This window comes from Cydia splendana, chromosome 4 (genome assembly GCF_910591565.1).
Source record: "Cydia splendana chromosome 4, ilCydSple1.2, whole genome shotgun sequence".
Classification (NCBI taxonomy): domain Eukaryota; kingdom Metazoa; phylum Arthropoda; class Insecta; order Lepidoptera; family Tortricidae; genus Cydia; species Cydia splendana.
Genome location: NC_085963.1, coordinates 12,494,730 through 12,502,352, shown reverse-complemented (window position 1 = coordinate 12,502,352; position 7,623 = coordinate 12,494,730). Strand labels below are relative to the sequence as shown.

At 37.6% G+C, this 7,623-nt stretch overlaps 1 protein-coding gene across 1 annotated transcript in view; it reads left to right on the top strand.

The window, feature by feature from the left end:
• Positions 1–617: 617 nt before the first annotated feature.
• The window catches only part of LOC134789916 (uncharacterized), a 53,933-nt gene continuing 46,927 nt past the window's right edge, over positions 618–7,623 (top strand). The window contains exon 1 of the mRNA XM_063760608.1: positions 618–976. The gene's annotated coding sequence lies outside the window, so the exon portion shown is untranslated. The remainder of the gene's footprint in view (positions 977–7,623) is intronic.

The following is a 7,623-nucleotide window of genomic DNA, read 5'->3' as shown; positions in this document are numbered from 1 at the left end:
CCCGTTACGTACGATTAGATTATGCTCGTAGTCAGGTAATGGAATCTACTATTCTGTTTATTTTTTGTTTTAGAGGTGTATTAGCACTTAGAGCGTTGAATGATTAAATTAGCAATTGATTGGTCGACACGACAAAAAGAAAGAGTGAATACAAAGTTATCTTTCATGTTATCTTTGCGAGAGAATGCTTTGTATTGTACTTGTACTATCTACTTTCACTGTTTCAGTTCCTCAACACCTCGGAGCACCTCGGTCTAAAGCCGCAGGACGGGAGCAATGCGGAATATTCTAGTCGTGGCGTACAGTTCGATGCATGTAAATATGCAATAGATGTATTTATACCAAGAACAGCGAAGCCAACCCAATAGGTAAGTGTTACGGAATTACCTAATTCAATTAGAGTTGTTGAGTCGGCTTCGAAACGAAGGTAAGTTACGCCTCGTTAGTCGGGTGAGCAAGATCGTGAGGAAAAAGTGTTGATTTACTGATATAGAAAAACGCCGGGTATATTGTTGCCCTACTTGAGCTAACTATATTAGAAGAAAACTTAGGTTTACCTCTGAAATCTCATCTCATCACAAGGGGATTATAGTGTACCAAAGAAAGATGAATAGAGAAAATGAAGTTAGTCAACCATCTCTCGTCGGGTCGGGTTAAAGTGACATAGAGAAATGCGAAACTTTCATTAAGATTGCGCGCTGCACGGTGTCAAGTGCGATTATAAGCAACTTTGTGGCAGGGCGCGCGGTGAGAGCGCGGCCCGGTTGCGACCGGTCGGCCCCTCCAGCGGCGTACGCGCACACGCCGCTCTGCGCCGCCGACGTCGCGACGCTCGCTCGCTGCGCACCCGTGTGCGCTACACACTTACCACCGCGATTCCCGGATTTTCTTCGCTAATGTGTGAAGTCTGACCGACAAGTGATTCGGAACGTTGTTGAGTGATATTCTGAAATTTACATTTGGAACAAGAAATAGGGTGAGTATTCGACACTTCCAGTAGTTGTTAAGGGAAGCAGAACGTAAACAAAACAGGTACGGGTTGCTGCGGCTCGGGAAGCGGGCTAAGGTCACCGAGGCGTGTACGGCTGTGCGGTAATGAGATTAGGGCGGGCGAGCGAGCCTGTGATCCCGCTCGAGCCCGCAGCGCCGGGCGCGCGAGGGCGACACGTCGCCCGGGTATCGTATACGCGGTATACGCCGTGCCCGTATCTCCCGACTCCTATAACTACACAAGTATATATATGGCCCAGCGACGCAGCCTCCGTTTTCTCTTCGAATTTTCCCTCGTCGCATTTTACGTGACTTATATTGGCGAAAAATGCCCTTAAATTAATTGTTTTCACTTAATGACATAACTCTTCTCGCAATATAAATTTGGTTCATAATATTATTTATATTTGTAAGTGACAATAATCTCTATGCACTAACTTTATAAGTCTAGGTTGGGTTCTGTAGTTGCCAGGTAAATAATGGTTTTTGAATGAAGACCGCTATTTACCAAAATATTTATATTTATCTACATATTTATTTCTATTACTTGTTATAACATTAATTTAATCAGTGAAGCATTGTTTCGGCATTGTTGTAAATGAGCATTGTTTATTTTGTTGATGTTTGCCTTACCAAGTATAGGTATGTTAGAAGGATTTTTCTTGTTGCACGCAAGAAGCAAAACAAGTAATTACCTTCTATGATACAAAAAAATATAAACAAAATGTTATATTGTAAATGTCTTATGCTGAGTCGCAAATAAACCGTGCCAAGGTAATAAATGCCGATGACATGTCTTTAAACACGCAATAAATGACATCATGTTCAAGATATTCACTGTATTTAGGCAAATATTCCACAATATCCGTCTGCGGCACTTCTCTCATATGCCACTGTCCAGTTGTTCGACGTTCTTGGCCTTTTATTCAATTGTCTAGATGACAAGTGATGTTTAATTCTTATTGCAATCCTCGCATAATGACAGAGGTTCTCACGGTATGTTATTATTAACTAGTCGTCGATCTACTAACTGCATATATGTATAGCAAAAACTGGTGCGATAACTACCAGTTTGGCAGACCTTTTTACAACAAAGCGTATAAATTAGTACTAACTATAATTAGTCAAAAGCATGGAAGTCCTGTTGCCATATTGTCTGTTTACAGTTTGTTTTGTACTCGTTGTATCGGTTACAGGTTTCCTCTTTAGGCAGCGAATCAGCTTTTTGTTTTGGAATAAGAGGTACTTTGCTAACAATGTACTTACCTACATAACTGTTTACAACAGCTATATTCACTGTATAAGTCATAGAAGTAATTCACAAAATATAAAAGTAGACTAATGAGTTGCTACCTACATTTCAAAACAAACTTTAAACACAGGTTCTTTCATCCGTTGTTATTTTTATTTATATGTTTATGTTCTTAAGCATACAACGCGAGATTCAATTATCAATCGCGATCCAACTACTTAGGAGGAAGAAAAGTTTCCTCGTTATATTACCAACACAAACTCGTTATCATGTTTCGAATAAAAAAAAATAAGTAAAAGAAATAGGTACCTAATAGTTCAGTCATTATAGATTTTGACCTGTGAATAATCAGTTCTTGGATTTTTTGAAGCGACAAATTCAAAATATTTTCATCATCTCGTTTATTTTCAACTTTACGGCATAAATGAAGAGGACTAAACTTGTAGAGAATTAAATTTTAATATAATAATATTTTGAATTTGTCGCTTTTTTCAAATTTAATTTCCAAAATATCGATCCTAGAAGAAAAATTGTAAGGACCAAACTTGTAGAGAATCAAATTTCCTACAATTTTTGTCCTCACGGTTTTACTGTAAAATCAAAAATGGCCGAGTTATTCAAGAAAAACCGGTTTTCGAATATACACAGGAGCCTGATTCAGTCTACTTTTTGAATTTACACTCCCAGTGACCCCCCCTGAGGGACCTACGAAAAAAAAATCCAAGAACTGATTATTCACGGGTAGGGTCGGTGTTTTGGATATAATGACTGGTCTATAAATGCACTTGTTTTTAAGTAGGTACGAAATACTGTTTTTCTTTTGAAATACATATATAATTACATTGTTTTGTATTCCGTCTGCTAATACATAACAATCAAGATGCCGCTATAAAAAATGTTAACAATTCATTCAAGTCGCCCGTCTAGTTCAGTTACAGACGGCGTGTTTTTTGCGAGTTTGTGAGAAAACTTGTTAGCTAAAAACGGGCTGTCGAAAGACAGGCTTTTTTGGTGTTTGCCTTTGATTCGAGCTCATTGGTCAAGCACGGATACTAGTAGGATGTTAACCCCTGGAGGATTCGCACAGCCGCCGCGAGCGTCTGATGTCATGCCAATACGCCCACTTTGGCAAACCATTCAGCTGTCACTTAATTGCCATTTACATTTTAGAATAATCCGTAAAAACTTTTTATTGATTGCACGGTGTGAATATAATTTTAGAACACACTAACGATCCTAGTCTACTTCCCTAATATGTACCGTTATTGTAAACACTGCCTAGAAAAATATACCTAGTAAATACATACTGAGGTAGGTCGAAGCCGATGTAAAATTTTCGATTCGTGTTTAACGAGTGAACTTTACAATCGTTCAACCGCATAATATCCTAATGGCCACACTACCTTAAAAAAATAACGATACCGGCTTTTCAGTTACAATTAGGTAGTGGATGAAATATATAAAACACAACACAAGCTATCTTAATTAAGATGATAGACAGGATAGAGGGCGACCGCTTCTCCATACAAACGTAGTCCCCGTTTTCCACCCTAGGATGTTGATATTATGGGCAATATTTTTATACAAATTTATTTTATACTAGTAGTTCGCCCCGAACTGAGAACTCGCGCTTAACCAAAAATTATATAGCGATTGACTTTGTTGCACCTACTTAGGTACTCGTATAGTGCGACATAAAATAATAGAAAATAAATGAGGGCGCCACTTTCTACGTAACTGTCACATTTTTGACGTAAAATGCTTACACATGGGAACAATTTAGTATGGACATTTTTGAGTTCCATTTTATTTAATTTCTACTATTTTATGTCGCTCTATAGGCGGCAATGGATCAAAGATCGCGTGGATTTATTGCAAGGTCTGTGGAACCCTTAACTGATAGATTTAAGCAAAGAGTAGTATGTATAATATAGTTGGCCAAGCAGATCTTGTCAGTAGAAAAAATATAGGCGCGAAGGGATATGGTCTCAAAGAAAATTTGAGTTTCGCGCCTTTTTCTACTGACAAGATTTGCTTTTTTGCATCAATTTTGAAGCGCCATTTACAAGTTTAGCGTTAAGTAATATAGATGGCGCTATTTTTTCGAATAACGGGCTTCGTATACGGCTGTCCCTCCCCTGGATTTAAGTCACCACCATAGAGATTAAAATAAGTTGTATCTGTGCTAAGCCGAAATATTTCCTGTCAAATGTCAAATACATATATTATGTTTATTCTATTTAATTTTTATCTTGCTAATTATTTTAAAATGGTAAATTTGAAAACGATATTATAAAAGTGTAAGTCGAGCACTTTCATTTGATACTAAACTCGACCATGTTTCTTGCAAAAAAATGACCAGAATAGCAAGACCTCTCACAAACAGCTTTTTGGCCTTCTAAGCTCTTCTAGCTCAATAACCCCTTGATCGGGCCTGCTCATAATTTAATGACTAAAATATAATGCCCTCGACTACACGTTTACCCAATTTCATTTAAATTAGAACAAATTTACTTAAGTTATTGAGTATCAAACTATCTTCTGACAGTTCAGCTTAAAAACATCGAAATACCGGGACGTGCCGCTAGCCAGCAGCGTGTTCAAAGTCGAATGTAAGAACTTCGCTTCGCTTCGCTTCGCTTCGCTCGCTCGTTCGATTAACCATTGTTATGCCCCTTCATTAGATTTTTTTTCGATTTTGATTATTACAAGAGTTAGGGGCGTGAAACTAAAAGAACTACGCGTTATTGTATAGTGAAGAAGTCGTCCCCTTTCGTCTTAAAGTCTTGTCGTTTCTCTAGTTAACATATGTATCGGCCCGATTCGAGCTTTAAGATACGTCAAATATTACGTCTAGATACGATATGGATTAGATATGCGAGTGTCAAAAGTGACGTTTCTTCAAACAAAAACATATCGTAACACTGACACATCTAGACGTAATATTTGACGTAAGTATCTTAAAGTTCGAATCGGGCAAAAAAAAGACTACATATTCCGTAATATAGGTATAACTATAATGATTTCTTTAATATGGGGTCCCTTTGTTTCCCTTAAAGTTTTAAATCATAATGTATTGTTTGTCATATTATCGTTAGTCATAAAACTGAAACCGTTAACTTTTCTGGATTTTCGTAAGGTTGTTCTATAGATAGGTTAGGTTAGGTTAGGTTAGGTTTGTTTTATGGCAATCCTGAAAAGTTACGCGTTTCAGAGAAAAACCAATTATGACTAACGAAAATTCGGACAAACAATACATTATGACTTAAAACTATTTGGGAAACAATAGAGACCCCTTTAATATGTGTATAACTTAGCATAGTACCTTATTGTTTTGACGAAAGGTTCCTTTTTTCAGTATAATAGGTATTATGTAGTAGGAAGTAGTCTAATCGCTCGATGATGTTTTTATGCTTATAATTTAGTTGGCAGTCTCGTGGGCGATATTGCGCCGCGGGATACCTGCTTATTAACTTTTTCGTTTTGTATTCGACCAAAACAGTAAACTCAACTTTTATATTAGTCTTGGCCTGATGCTCGTGTCCCACGTCTTACACGAAAGCCATTTTAAGGAGCTTGCTCTTCCTAATGTACGGCAGCGGTGACAAATGTTAGGCACTTTGAAACTTTTCCCGCCTTTCCTATGTAAAATTTATGGCGAAATTCAATCTCGCATTAAATGCACAATTCACCTCGAATTTTCAGACGAAAGGTTTAATGTTCAAGCCTTTGAGAAACGCGTTTTAAATTTAAGAAAGGCTCAAAAGGTTATCGTGGACGGGATCGGTTGTTATGCCTCTGAACTCGCTGTTTTTGGCGACACATCTCGATAACGTCTGGACCACTCGTCTCGAGGCGGGTTCTCACCGAGATATATTATCTAACTTATTTCAATTTCGTTGGAGATAAATGCGGGGGAGGGCGCTGCGTGATGAGATGAACTTAGAGACGCTGACATATTGCCGACTTGCGGCTTGTGACGCGCCGACTGGCCCCGCTGCTATGTAAATGTCGAATACCGATGGAGTCATAGGTTGTCTCAATATGAATAAAACGGCGAATTTGTATAGAAAATCTCGTTTTTACATAATTTTAACGGGTTTTTGAGATGCGGTTACGATTTCGCGCATCATACTTAAAAATAGATTTAAGCACTTTCTAAACAAGAGAAAATAAATAGCTATACGATTTTACACATAAGTAATTAACCATGAAACCTACACTGTACAAGTCTAAACTCTGTATAAATAGGACGGCCGTCATCGGTTAGTGCATTGCTATGAGTAGGTACTAAGACACGACCTACAGCGATAAATAAGCAGAGCAATCAGTTACCTAGCGAGCGAATTCCATGGGCTGTTACTGCATGTAGCTTGCACAAGCGAGGATCGCCTAATTAGATGTAGATAGCGATTGCCAACAGAAACAAGTCAGTAGCAACAAACTTGTAGGTATTGCATGTTTCGTTTTTTATGCACCCATCGTGGAAGGTGAAATAGCTAAACGCCAGCGCAATCGGCTGGCGCTGTGGCTAATCGTAGAAAGCGCATAAGTTTTCAAATAATTGGTTATTCAATATCCTAACAACGAATCTTTGTTTCGATGCTATTGCAGGTGAAAGTTCAATGACCTATCAATTGTTATGTTACATTGTGTGGGTAGTTTATGGTGGCAGATAAAAAGACAAATTGTGCTGTCGTGTCGGTATAGCCGTATAGATACATATTTATGAATGTAATACATAGTTAAATAAACATTATTAAAATTACACCGGCCTAATCTAAAGCTACTCAGTATCACTTAAATTAAGTATGTCTCATTTTATGATAATGACTTTTATTAAAGTGCCACAATGGGTAGGTATAGGTACTCAATTACTCATCTAAATATTGTCAAGAAAGCACCCAAGAATGAGGTAAGCCGCTATAATTAGATTCTTGGACAATTGTGATAATGAGAAAATTTCAAAGTCTGATAAAGTTTGTTTGCTGGATAAAGTGATAAAGTTAAGTGGAATGATAATGAAGCACAGGTACTTGATTCCATTGTTGATAAACAAGCGTAAGTCGCACGCGTGAGAACATAAAATGTTTAATGCAATTGCAACTGGTTAAAATTTTTGAAACAAATTAACATTACTGCTTTCTCAACACACTTTGAATCAAAACAAACATAGACAGTTATGTTTAAAATTTCAAACTTATCAGACCATAAAAGAGTAATGTATTAACCTCATTTTGCTCCATATATACAATACAATATTCTTACAATTTTGATAACCTGCCTGCCACCTAGATACGCAGGTGCTGTGTAATTGGCAATGTTTAAAATGATGCGCGTACACTCGACACTTGATGAATATTCATGCTGGCGCTAGCAGC